The following is a 15,406-nucleotide window of genomic DNA, read 5'->3' as shown; positions in this document are numbered from 1 at the left end:
CTCTCAGAATTCTTTAAAAGTATCAATGAAACAAGGTAATGATTACCTCTGTGAGAATTTCTATAGGTCCAGATATTAATATTATCTTGGCTCGGAAGAATACAAAATCTCCTTGCTTGCTGATTATGTCCTCCACACTCCAACATCCCAACACGTCTTACCTGGTCCTACATCTGTGCTTTTTCCCCTTATACTGTATTCCTGTCTGCATTTACAAGTCTGAACCTCTGCTTGTGCACTTGACCTTTTTTTGGGCCATGAAACTTACTGCTTCACATCTCTTTTTTATATAATCTGCCTGCCATACTATGGAAGTTTTTTATACTTTGTTACAGACAGGACAACAGTATCTTCCCTTAGTGAAGATGGAGACTAAGGGCCAAATGTACTAAGCCTTGAAAAGTGATAAAGTACCAGCCACTCAGCTCCTGTCATGTTACAAACTGTGTTTGAAAAGTGACAGGTGCTGGCTGGTTGGTAGTTTTTCACGCTCCATGTTATCACGCTCCACTTTTAAAGGCTTATTACAGTACATATGGCCTTAAGTAACACATATTGATGCATACAGACACATAATTTTTGGTCCCAAACAGCATCACATCTTCTATTTTCTATTAGATATGAAAACTGGAAGCATTGCTTGTTGGAAGACTTATGCAGAAGTCCACACAGCTCTGAAGAAGAGATGACTTAAAATGCATTTGAACTTCCTTGTGTATTTTTATACACCCTATGGGACTGAGGACTTACTTATCTCACTCTGCTACTTTGAAAATAATCTGTCTCTTGCTGATAGTATAAAGCAGGAAACTCACTGAGCCATATGATGCCTGGGCATAAGACCAAAAAAGCCACCTCTCGATTGTGGGATTATATTTACCCAAATCCCGAAGGCATCTGCTCCATTTGTGAGGCCATAGTTAGACGAGGTACAGTAGGGATGTTAACCATCTAGACACCTCCTCCATGTAACATCATTTGCATTGAGTTCATGAAATTTATCATCAACCTCCTCAATAGTGATTGGGGGTAGTCCTCCCAAAAAATTGTTTGTGGGGGTGCCAAACAAAGAAAGCACTTCTGCCATAACAGTGTCAGTCTACTGTATGTGTTGTTTTTTTGTGGGTTTTTTTTTTCAGGATCATGTTCGGGCATCCTGACAGTACATGCAATGGCTGTAATTGGTGAGCATGATGTTTGTTGATTTCAGCAGGTACTGTACTTGTCTATTTTAGATGAACAAAGGGGTGATTAAGACCTGATCGCACGCAGGTGGTTTTTGCAGTGCTGTGATCAGGTAGTTGCCGCCTACAGGGGGAGGGGGGTGCAATTGCTTGTGCAAAGAGCTGCACAAACAAAAGTTTGTGCAGTCTCTGCACAGCTCAGGACTTACTCAGCCGCTGCGACAATCTGGCCTGGAGCTGAAGTCAGGAACCCTCCCTTGAAACGGCTGGACATGCCTGGTTCGCCCAGACACTCCTTAAATACGGCCAGTTGACACCCACAAACGGCCTCTTCCTGTCAATCTTCTTGTGATCGCTGGAGTGATTGCTTTCTTCATTAGATCTGTTGCTGTCCAGAGGTCCCCGTCACCGGCGGCCAACGCACCTGTGCATTGCGGAGCATAAGCATGCGCAGTTCAGACCCAATTGCACAGCTGCAAAAAAAGCTAGCATGCGATTGGGTCTGAATGACCCCCTATGTCATTAGCCCATGAAAAAGATTTTGTTGTGACCACTATAATGACCATTGTGTCATAAAACTCTGGATAAATTTTAAGTTAGTCACATATGCTGCTCCCTCCGAATTTAAATGTCTCCTATACTGATCTTCTTATGGGAAATGCACTTTATGGAGGGAATGTAATAGGGTGTGAGAATCAGGAATTAAGAGATTTTTTTGAGAGATCTCCTGTTTTTTTAAAGTGGCATAAAACACAATAGTATAATATATTATAGAAGTCACCTATATAATATATTTTTTTTCTTAGAACTCTGAGATTTACTACAGCTAAACACGGTAGTAAAATCAAGACTTAAACTGGAAAACACATCCGATTATGGGAATAGAAGTCAATACATCATTGAACCTACTCACAAGTACTTTCAATAGAAAAGATTGAAATACAGAAATTTACTAAGAATCATGTTTATAAACAGAGAGCAAACTCAGGATAAAATACACTTTTCAAATAGGCATCCCCCTGTGCAGCATGTTTTCAGAAGCCTGTAAAGATCAGTGTGATCTGTACAGTGCTTGTGTGTTAAAAGTAGAGATGTGCGGTGGACACTTTTCCAGTTTTGTGTTTTGGTTTTGGATCTGGATCTCTGCTCTTGTTTTGGATCCGGATTAGTTTTGCCAAAACCATCCTTTCGGGTTTTGTTTTTGAATCTGGATTATTTGAAGAAGAAAAAAAAAACAGCTAAAATCACATAATTTGGGGTAATTTTGATCCTCTGTTATTATTAACCTCAATACCATTAATTTCCACTCATTTCCAATCTATTTTTAACACCTCACACCTATTGTTTGTATGCCAAAAGGTTGGACCGAGGTAGCTGAATGACTAAGCTCAGCGATACAAGTGGGTGGTACAAACACCTGGCCCATCTAGGAATGGCACTACAGTGGCAGACAGGATGGCACTTTTAAAAAATAGGCCCCAAAGAGTACATAAATGCAAAGAAAAAAAGTGGCACAAGATGGAATTGTCCTAGCAAGCCAGACATCTTCCTGGCTGTAAGCCACCACGAGACTCCATACTGGACCTAATTCAGTAACTGTTTGTGCCTCATAGGAGCTCCTGGCCATCTAGTGCTGCAGTGCAATGGAAAGCTGATGCAGTGCAAGATCACTGAAACTCTGTTCTTCTAACACTGCAAGGTCTTGCGAAAACCCTATGCAGCCCTTAGGAAAAGAACCCTGAACAACAAATGTGCATTTTGTAAATAAATAATCCCAAAATGAGGAACATTAATAATAAATCAAAATTAAGGATGACAAATTGGAGCCATTCATTTGAGTGAGTCCCTAACATGAAATAATTGAAAAGAACCTCTCTCTAATGCTCCAGCAGAAAATCTCTTTTTTTATCTCTCCAGCAGTTGCACTGGATTATGATTCTGTCTATTCTAAGTCTGACTGACTTTGGCCACAAATGTGGTCTCATTGGAAAACACTTTGTCAAAATTGCAATATCCTTTCCCACCTTTGCGGCTATGTTTTCACAAATCTGTTTGTGATGTTGAAGCTTGTTTCATATTCTGCTATAGGCTTTAATTTAAACCTAGGACCAAGTACAGCAGCACCCCTGGAATTATACGGTAGCACCCCTGGAATTAACAGCATAGGCAGCACCCCTGGAGAATTACACAGCACAGCAGACAGGCATCAGCACCCCTGGACTTAAACAGCAGTGGGGCAGCACCCCTGTACTGATAGGGGAGTGGGGCAGCACCGCTGGAATGATGTGGCAAGGAAAAGACATGCAAGATGGAATTGTCCTTGGACCCTCCCACTCACCCTTATGTTGTATAAACAGGACATGAACACTAACAAAACAATCATTTCAACGACATGGTCTGCCACACAGCTGTGGCTGAAATGATTGGTTTGTTTGGGACCCCACCAAAAAAGAAGCAATTAATATTTCCTTGCACAAACTGGCTCTACAGAGGCAAGATGCTGTCCTCATCCTCATATCCTTCCCCTCTTCAGTGTTAAAATCTTCAATCTCACAGAGAAATAATATTCAAACAAACCACATCACTTAGTTGTCAGTGGACTGCTTTCGCTATTACCCAGCTTCTGAACTTGACAATGACTTATGATGAACGCACTGCAGGTAACGTATAAGGGAGGATGTTCCTAGGAGGTTAATGTACTTACCTCTACTTATTATGGATTGACAAAGACAACAGATGGCTTGACCCCTGTTGTCTGGATTTGTGGATAAATAATTCCACACCAAAGAGGTGGCTTTTTTTGTATTTTGCCCAGGCATGACAATGTTTTTTTTTATCCCATGGGCAACAACTGTCTCCACTGGTGCCTTATTCGAACAAACCATATCACCATCAGAATCCTCATCATCAATTTACTCCTCAGCACCAGCTACACGAATATCCTCCTCATCCTGGTGTACTTCTACAATGACATCCTCAATCTCAATATCAGCAACTGGACTGGGGTTGCTCGACCAAGCATTTGCAGGGGGAGTGCAAATGGTGGTAGGATCCTCCTCTTCCCATACAGTCTTGGGAAGGTCAGGCCTAGACATTGCAACCACAAACACACTTGGACTCTCCTTGGGGATTTGTGATATTTTTACAGCATACAGTACAGTGCCAGCACCCCTGTATTTGGACAACAGCCTTATAATTTTACAGCATACAAGTCAGGACCAGCACCCCTTTATATTCACAGCACCACTGTATTTTTACAGCATATAGGACAGGGCCAGCAGTGGCGCACCCAGGGGGGGTTTCCGAGTACCCAGAAACCCCCTCCACTAAAAAAAAAAAAAAAAAACATTTTTTTTTTAGCTGCATGAGTATTATTAATGACTGTCTAGCGTCCTCTGCAGCCTGCTGTCTTCCTGGTGGCACTTGCAAGTGCAATAAAAGTTTACTTTATTTTAATTATAGTACATATATATCCATGTGCCTACATATATACACATGTATATACATACATACATACATACATATAAACACACACACACACATATGATATATATATATATATACACATGTGTATATATATGTGTACTGTATGTGTGTGTACATATATATATATATATATATGTATGCATGTTTAATATGCTATGTATATGTGTATATGGGTTCACTACGATCTCCCGGCGGCCGGCCTCCCGGCGACCAGCATACCGGCGCCGGGAGGCTGGCCGCCGGCTTACCAACAGTGTGGCGAGCGCAAATGAGCCCCTTGCGGGCTCTCTGCGCTCGCCACGCTACGCACGCCACACTATTCTATTCTCCCTCCAGGGGGGTCGTGGACCCCCACGAGGGAGAATAAGTGTCGGTATGCCGGCGGTCAGGCTCCCGGCGCCGGTATGCTGGTCGCCGGGAGCCCGACCGCCGGCATACTGAAGACCACCCGTGTATATGTATGTGTGTAGATATATATGTGTAGATATATATATATATATATATATACACACACACACACACACACACACACACACAGACACACTAGTTTTACGGACCCAGCATATACTGGGTCACCTCAGTCCCCACCCCCGTGATTGGCTCCGCCCAGTTCTGGAAACCCCCCCATGCAAATCCTGCGTTTGCTACTGGCCAGTGAACTATTTTTTTTTCACAGCACCCCAGTATTTTTACAGCTTACAGGACAGTGCCAGCATCCCTGTATTTTCACAACATACCTGTAATTTTATAGCATTCAAGACAGGGCCAGTGTACCTTTATTTTAACAGCATTCCTGTATTTTTACAGCATAGAGGACAGAGCCAGTGTACATTTATTTTCCCTTCACCCCTGTATTTTTACAGCATACAGGACAGGGACAGTGTACATTTATTGTCACTGCACCCCTGAATTTTTACAGCATACAAGACAGGGCCAGTGTACATTTATTTTCATTGCACCCTGAAGTTTTACAGCATACAAAATAGGGCCATTGAACATTTATTTTCACTGCACTCCTGTATTTTTAAAGCATACAGGGCCAGTATACTTTTGTTTTAACAACAGCACTCCTGTATGTTTACAGCATAAAGGGCCAGTGTACTTTTATTTTAACAGCAGCACCTCTGAATTTTACAGCATAAAGGACCAGTGCACTTTTTTTTTTAACAACAGCACCCCTGTATTTTTACATCATACAGAATCTGTGTACTTTTATTTTAACAACAGCACCACTGAATTTTTACAGTATACAAGACAGGGCCAGTGTACATTTATTTTCACTGCACCCCTGAATTTTTACAGCATACAAGACAGGGCCAGTGTACGTTTATTTTCATTGCACCCCTGAAGTTTTACAGCATACAAGATAGGGCCATTGTATATTTATTTTCACTGCACCTCTGAATTTTTACAGCATACAAGAGGACACGTGGTCACTCGCTTAGGTTAGAGGAGAGGAGTTTCCGCACATTGAGGCAAAAAGCTTTTTTCACAGCAAGGACAATACGTGTTTGGAATTCCCTGCCTGAGAGAGTAGTAATGGCGGACTCGGTTAACACTTTTAAGAATGGGTTAGATAAATTCCTACTGGATAAAGATATTAAAGGTTATGGTGCATAGGCACGCATTATAGTTAATATAACTAGTACTAACATAAAAATAACTAGTCCTATAATAAGACTGCATAGGAGACCACAAATAGGTTGAACTCGATGGACATTTGTCTTTTTTCAACCTTAGTTACTATGTTACTATGTTAAGACAGGGCAAGCACCCCTGTATTTTCACAACATACAGGACGACAGTGCCCCTGCTCTATTAACAACACAGTGACAGCCATGACAGCAACACCCATGTACAGCTGCAGCACATGAAACACCAGTGACAGCCAGGACAGTACCTCTAACATCACGAGGACACCACAGTGACAGGAACAGCAACCCTAGAGAGCATTCACTGACCTCACCTGACGCCAACACCTGCAGAAAGAGACAGAGGTCTGTCTCCCTCACTATTCAAGTCCGGAGTGAAATGACGTCAACACGCAGTTGTTAATATGAAATCCAGAACCCGATAAATCCGACAGCGGGATGATGATGTTTTGCCTCATTCTGGTTTCTGAGTTTGGCGGGAAGTCCCAAACTGGACTCAGTTTCCAGCTCGGATCGTGAAGTTCAGGGGGGTTCTGATCTCTGAGATCTGAACCCACTCATCTCTAGTTAAAAGGAAAAAAATTGTTTATAATCAGAAAAAAGTCCCCACCTCCACCTCCCTCTTCCTGCATTACCATCCCTGAGCTCTTTCAGCTGGTCCGGAGTCAAAAAAATAACAGGTACAAAATGTTTAGAGGTCCCCACATATTTAATGAACCAGAAACAGGCTCTTGAAGCTGGAAATGGTTCTAAAAATACAGGAAAAATGAGTAGGGGGTAACCTGTATTTTTAGAACCAGCACTTGGCTCCACTAGCATGGGGGTAATGCCACAACCAGGGGAAACACTTGATGGGGTTACCATAACCAAAGAAGTAGACCCTCCAACTAGTCATCCCAGGTTGATGATTTTCAGGGAAGTGGTGAATCCCAGTAAAGGGGTCTCCCTCTTCAATATGCCCCAGGTCTGGGCTAAAGACTGGAGTTTTCCCCTGCACCCCTGGGCTACGGGTGCAGAGTTAAAAGCATTTCAGTAAAAATTAGATGAGGAGTAATATTGTCTTTTGCAGGGGACTACAGGTCAACAAAGCCTCCCAGACATGCCAGTATTTAGAGAACCACAAGTACCAGCATGTGGGGCATTAAGGGCTTGCTATTACCTACAGTCCCCGGTAAAAAATTTCTTTTAAATAAATACAGTACTTGCACAGTGTAGAAAGTAAAGCTTAATACATACCCTCACACTCTACACACCTTGTACATAGGGCTGCTTGGTCCTCTTGTCCAGTAGAAGTCCACCAGTTATAAAGTATTTTCTGATAAAAAGCAATGTACACTCTTATTATACTATTTAAATTTAGTAAAATAACAAGTACTTTTCTGTTTCTTAAAAGGAGTAATCTACTGCATAATGGGTACACCCAGGGGTTTATTTACTAAAGTCCCGATTTTGTCTGAATTTTTTTTCCAAAGTGTCAACATGGGAATTTACTAAGAACAAATATCTGCAGTGTTGGCTCTATTCATAAAAGGTTTTCATGGCAGAGATCAGAAATACGAATGAATAGACCATGGCCAAACGCGGCTCTTTGTTGATACAACACGGTAATTTACTATTCATTCGTATTTGGATGTTTGTCCATGAATGTTCAATTGCGGTCATATTTTTTTGCGAATCACAAAAAAAGCAGCAAAAAAATAGACCTGCTTTTTCCTGCCGTGTTTACATGTGTGGCAACTTCAACATCAATCACACCTGAATTAGGATGCCTATAAAAGGACCATAAGCACATTTCAATCATCCCTCACTCAGAAATGGCTGCTGTTCTATGGTGCAGTGATGTTTTGTGTTCTATGGGATTCCTGAGACTCAGACATCAGCCTGGAAGAAACCAGGGCCAGGAAACTGAACATGGTCAGCAGGTTGTACAGGTGCTGTGGAGGCTACGCAGGCCTCATTTTTTTAGGGGGGCATTTAAGCTTAAATACATTGGCCGATGACAAGGTCATACAGATGTTTAGTCTAAATTGAGCTAACATTTTCTGTCTGTATGACCTTGTCAAACTGGACCTAGACCCTGAGACAGCATGCTCTCGCCCTGTCTCAGGACTGCACAAACTCCTGGCTGTGTTGCACTTTATGGCTACTGGTAGCTTTCAGGCTGTGTCTGGTGATGTTATTAGGATCTCACGGCCCTCCTTTTCCAGAATACTAACACAGGTAACGTATACCTAACGTCCTAATCTGTTAATTTTTTGTTTGTTGTAGTAATGACAGTACACAGTGATGATGTTATGTAATTTAATCTCAGTACCCTTTTTTGTCGCAAATATACACACAGGTTTTGGATGCTTTGCAGCCCCACATCAATGCTTCAATCTGCTTCCCTACCCAGGAGTCTCAGTGGCATGCCATCAGGGTAGATTTCTATGGCCTTACTGGCATGCCCAATGTGCTTGGAGCCATAGATTGCACACACATTCAGCTGAGACCACCTAGGGGCAGGCAGCATATATATACCAATAGACATCTTGACCACTCTACAAATATCCAGGTGGTTTGTGATGCAAAATTCAAAATCATGAGTGTTGTGTTTGGTTACCCTGGTGGCTGCCATGACTCTTTCATCCTCAGTCATCCCTCTTTGATAAATTTGAGGATTGACAAATGCCAGATGGATGGCTGTTGGGTATGTGACTTGATATGTGTAGGACTTTGTATACTACGCCCAAATCCACTGTGTTAGTTATGTGTTGCTGTATATGTACTATACACATGTTACTATATATGTCTTTTAGGTAATGGGGATATGGCTGTTTCTCTTGGCTTCTGACTCCATTGTCCTGCCCTGATTCCCCTGCTGAACACAATTACAATAATGCACACGAGGAATGGGATAGAAAGATATTTTGGGGTGCTGAAATCTAGGTTTCGGTGTCTGGATAAGTCTGGTGGGCTTTTGTTGTATAGTCCCTTAAAGGTGACCAGAATTGTGTTCTGCTGCTGTTTTCTTCATAACATGTGTTTGCAACATCTGCCACATGTTGATGAGGAGGATGAAGAAAGCAGTCAGCAAGCAGAGGAGTTAGATACATCTGGCGACACATGGAGTACAGATGTAGGGAGGCAGGTAAGGCAAGAGCTTATAATCTACATTTTTAAGGTAAGTATATGTGTATCTGAATTATTTGCATTTTTACTTTGCCACATAATTAATATTTTTAACCAACTCAAACATGTTACTTCGACAGAATGTGGATTATTCCAAAGACATACACTGGCTTAGTGGCATACAAATATAGCATATGTATTGTGTGTTCTTGTTTTGAGTACACATCATATTATGGTACACATGTCTTAAGGCTGGAGAAGTCATTAAGCATTGCTAAGTGGAAGGTGATAAAGCACTAGCTAATCCTGAATGTTTTTGTAAATGCTGGTTACTATCTGAATATCTGCTACGTATTCACTTTACACTTCGCAATGATTTATCTCTTCTCCATGCTGAATACATCAGGCCCTATGTGTGGTGTTCCATGGTGTTTAAGGGACACAAACTTTGTACCAGCCAAAATGTTTTATTTGTTTCGGATTGTTTGTTAAAGTCAGCATGTTTTATAGACACAACACAAGAAATGAAGGGGGTCATTCCGAGTTGATCGCTAGCTGCCGTTGTTTGCAGCAGAGCAATCAGGCTAAAAATTGGCATTTCTGTGCATGCGTATGCACCGCAATGCACACACACGACGTACGGGTACAAAGTCCTTTGTGGTTTTGCATAGGTTCTAGCAAAGCTTTTAGTTGCATGGCACAACGCAGGAAGATTCACATGAAGTGGGCGTTTCTGGGTGTCAACCCACCGTTTTTAGGGAGTACTTAGAAAAATGCAGGCATATCGGGGAAAATGCAGGTGTGGCTGGGTGAACATTGGGCGGGTGTGTGACATCAAAAGCTGTCCCACCATCGTTAGAATCAATGCACACGAAGAGTAACTGCAGGGCTGGTCTTGTTTTGCACAAAAAGATTTTGCAGGCGCTCTGCTGCACAAGTGTTCGCACTTCTGCAAAGCAAAAATACACTGCCCAGTGTGCGGCAGCAATGCATTTGCACGGCTGCTAAAAACAATTAGCGAGCGATCAACTGGGAATGACCCCCATTATGTATCTATTATTACACACATTACTTTTGGTGTTGCAAGGAAAAGTGGTATTTGTTTGAAGCATACAAACAAATGCTCCCATAACGCCTTTTTAGCACACACAAACATGGAAGGACATTAGTGACAAACCGGACAAAATCATTTAATCAAAAACCTCCCATTGTTGTTTGTCCATATTCGGACACTTGCTTGTTGAACAATACTGTTATTGTCCTTATGGCGTGAAGTTCTAAACAATTTACCTTTCTCACAACCCCAACAATTAGGTTGTATGGGTCATATGTTAATCTGCATGGCTGTGCTGTAGACAGTCTGTTTTATGATTGTGATTAAAATCTGATAGTAATAATAATTAGTTAATCAAAGACTGTTGGCTCATTAATGCATACACCTCAGAATGTGCATGCCTGTGCAGTAGACTGGCTGCTATATATGAGAGTGATTAGAATCTGATAATAATAATAATTAGATAATTAAAGACTGTTGGCTCATTAATACATGCAACTCACAATATGTAGCACAGATGACATTTCACTGGCAAAAACATTTTCAAAGACTGGAAAATAGCAGTGTGAAGAGCAACTGCACTTGTAAACGTAGTTTACAGATAATTAATGATTTTGTCTAAATTTGAAAGCTGCTAACAGGAGAATCTATAGTGTCCATCATACATTTATTAACTCATTGTTTTCTTTTCTCCAAACAGAAACCACTACAGCTGTTGTTTATTTTTTGGGGGCGGCTGCTTGGATGCTGCTTTGCCTTTACCACTGTCGAGTGGTCGTGTTCTGGTGGATCACCTTGGTGGTGAGGCCATTGACGATACAACTGGAGTTGTTGTACCAGAACTGGTGCTTTGTTGGTGTTGCTGCTGGGAACTGAGTGTTTCATTGAGGTTAATGAGTGTGGCATTGAGTTCACGTGTTGCTGCAGTGTGATTCTCCATGATGCGGTTTATTGATTCAATGAGCATTTGATTTGTTTCTAAAATGTTTAGGTAGCTTTGCTGTTGTCTGTGATGTTCATCCATTAGGCGTTGTAAGTTTCCCATTACATGTGTATTGTCTGTCCGCATTATTTCCATGGTGTTTGCCATTCGCATGGTTGGTTCATTTTGTCGGCTGATATTGCAGCTTATTCTTTTGAAGTGAATAGGCAGGCTCGAGAAAATTTGTGTCTGTCTATGCAGACAATCCTGATTAGTGGCCTGCTGTGTAGCCCAATTGTCCCAAAACACTTGATCAGTCCCTTGTGCTACTGGTGTTGTTGGGCTCTGTTGTGGTGGTGGTGTGTGTTGCGGGGGAGGTGTACTCACAGGTGCTCGGGATGTGTTTGCTTCATTGATTGACTGAAGTTGTAAAACAAATGTCTGATCCATGTCACTGTCTTGCTGGTGTGTCGGAGGGCTGCTTGGCTCGTTAGTTGTTTCTGGAGGGACAATGCATTTTTGGTTAGGTTGCCATACATGTGTTTTAAATGTTTGACAAACAACATCCGCTCTACACATGTGGATGCATAGTGTACATATTCTGCATTGAAACAACAAAGCTACTGCCTTTAAAACTCTCTCATTGTTGCTTTGCTGTGTACATTAATGTAAGAGCAAGCACATTATTTGTTTGGTATATCCTACATACTCCATGAGAAATGTCAGTTGTAATTAAAAATTAAGGGGGACATTTACTAAGCAGTGATAAGAGCGGAGAGGTGATGCAGTGGAGAAGTTGGCCATGGCAACCAATCAGCACTGAAGTAACATCTATAATTTGCAAACTGTAAAAATATACAGAGCAGCTGCTTGGTTGATGGGGCAACTTCTCCACTAGCTTACTTCTCCGTTCTTATCACTGTTTAGTAAATGTCTCCCATAGTCTTTTAGTGTGAGCAAGTCAAACATCTATATACTTTTGCATGTTGTAAACAATGCAGGCAAAAGCATCAACACACAACAATGTTTACAGACTTACTCCTTGTCAAGCTGGCCCTACTGTTTGGCTGAAGTGGACACACATATTTTGAATGGAGGCGGAAATCTACCTTCCACTTTGTGGCCATTTTGTGGTTGGTGTTCTTCTGTACGTATTGTTGTTTGTGGTGTGTCTCTAGTTTATGAATGTCAAAAAATGGAGCATTTATATATGACTAATCTTTTTTTTTTTTTTAGATTCCTACTCACCATCCAGATGAGGGGAGTGTGGTTGGCATCTTGGTGGAGTGTCCAAAATTTGGCGTGGTGGTTTTGAAGACACTATCGAAATTCTACATTTTGGTGGAGACACCTGTAGTTTGGACTGGACATCCGACCTTGGTCTCTTGGGTGCCACATGTGGTGGCTTTTTGTGGGGTTCAGAAGGGCGTCTTCTGCTCACAGTGCCTTGTGTTGAGTGACCTATTGTTAAATAAACAATTATTCTAGGACCATTCCTTAACAAACATAACATGTACTACATTGGACACTTTACCTGCTGCCACAGCGTCATCATCATCAGATGTAGTTGGACTGACTGGAGGTCGGCTAGTCTTGGACTTTTTCAAAACTGTACAACCGGATAAGAAATAGTGAAAAGTTAAAATTGTTCAATGCAGTTGCTAAGCATTTGTAACATTATCATTATAAAGATAATAAACACTTTTTAGTTTGTGTGGTTGTAATGCAAACATCATTGGGACATCTAACAAACAGCTGATGTGGCCCCCAGACCCACAGCCATCAGCTAAACAATATTGGCCAATAGCATGGGCTCCTCGTACTCCAGATATCTGGCAATGAAGGGCTGACCCCCAACGGTCTGATGAGCAGACTTCGCCTCCTTGCCCATTTTGCACTTCACACGGCGCTTGATATCATAGTACCATTTGCAGCATGTGTTCTCGGTCCCCTTGACCACCACCTCACTGTTTACAGCAGCAACAACTTTAGACAACAACACCTGATGTCACCTTTGCGGACTCAGGCCCAAATAGGTAACACTGTTATTTCATCAGCTCACGCATCAAAGCCACATTCTCAGCATAATTAAACTTGACATTGTGGCCAGTCTTAGCAGTGGTGCATGGCTGCGGAGCTGCAACACTGTCACTGTCACTAGAGGCTGCAGCACCAACCTCACCCACCTCCTCCACCCCACTAACCTCCTCCACCTCACTCACCTCCTCCACGTCACTCACCTCCCCCACCCACCTCAGAGTCAGACATAATTTGGACAAACAACAATTAACACTAAAAAATTAAAATACAAACAACACACTCCTCCACTACACACACACACACACACACACACACACACACACACACACACACACACACACACACTGACAAGACTAAAAAAAAAAACAAGGACAAAAATTTAGACAAAACCAAATAAAACAAGACTACAAGAATGACAAGACTACTTTCAAACACAATACAACACTCAAAACTCACCTAAAAAACTCCTCAAAAACCAAACTACTCACCAACCTCCACAGCACAGCCTCTCTCCTCACCACTAACTAAACCCATGAGTTGCTGATGGTTTGGGGCATATTTATATGGTTACACACAGACACTCCTACATCGGAAACATAACCAATCACGAAGGACAAAATCGAAAGTAAAAGTGGAAATGCAGCCGTAGTTGCAAAAAAAACTGCCACATTTAAAATAGTCACAATCCGTGGAGAAAACACACATTCCCGACCGGACAAGTGATTTGCGGCCGCAAAAAAAACCCATTGAAAACAACGCCATCGGAAAATACGAAAACCACAAACTCGACAGCAAAGTAAATAGTAATGTGCACCGGAAATTTTTCGGGTTTTGTGTTTTGATTTTGTATTCGGTTCCGCAGCCGTGTTTTGGATTCGGTCGCGTTTTGGCAAAACCTCCCTGAAAATTTTTTGTCGGATTCGGGTGTGTTTTGGATTCGGGTGTTTTTTTACAAAAAACCCTCAAAAACAGCTTAACTCATAGCATTTGGGGGTCATTTTGATCCCATAGAATTATTAACCTCAATAACCATAATTTCCACTCATTTCCAGTCAATTTTGAACAACTCACACCTCACAATATTATTTTTAGTCCTAAAATTTGCACCGAGGTCGCTGGATGACTTTACTAAGTGACCCAAGTGGCCGACACAAACACCTGGCCCATCTAGGAGTGGCACTGCAGTGTCAGACAGGATGGCCGATTTAAAAAATAGTCCCCAAACAGCACATGATACAAAGAAAAAAAGAGGTGCAATGAGGAAGCTGTGTGACTAAGCTAAGTGACCCAAGTGGCCGACACAAACACCTGGCCCATCTAGGAGTTGCACTGCAGTGTCAGACAGGATGACACTTCAAAAAATAGTCCCCAAACAGCACATGATGCAAAGAAAAAAAGAGGTGCATAAAGGTCGCTGTGTGACTAAGTTAATCGACCCAAGTGGCCGACACAAACACCTGGCCCATCTAGGAGTGGCACTGCAGTGTCAGACAGGATGGCAGATTTAAAAAATAGTCCCCAAACAGCACATGATACAAAGAAAAAAAGAGGTGCAATGAGGTAGCTGTGTGGCTAAGCTAAGCGACCCAAGTGGCCGACACAAACACCTGGCATATCTAGGAGTGGCACTGCAGTGTCAGACAGGATGGCAGATTTAAAAAAAATAGTCCGCAAACAGCACATGTTGCAAAGAAAAAAAGAGGTGCACCAAGGTCGCTGGATGGCTAAGCAAAGCGACCCAAGTGGCCGACACAAACACAGGCCCATCTAGGAGTGGCACTGCAGCGTCAGACAGTATGGCAGATTTAAAAAATAGTCCCCAAACAGCACATGATGCAAAGAAAAAAAGAGGTGCAATGAGGTAGCTGTGTGACTAAGCTAAGTGACCCGAGTGGCCAACACAAACACCTGGCCCATCTAGGAGTGGCACTGCAGTTTTCTAGCGAGAGGATGAGTG

The sequence above is a fragment of the Pseudophryne corroboree genome, chromosome 9, assembly GCF_028390025.1.
Source record: "Pseudophryne corroboree isolate aPseCor3 chromosome 9, aPseCor3.hap2, whole genome shotgun sequence".
Classification (NCBI taxonomy): Eukaryota; Metazoa; Chordata; class Amphibia; order Anura; family Myobatrachidae; genus Pseudophryne; species Pseudophryne corroboree.
Note: the sequence above shows the minus strand (reverse complement) of the source record.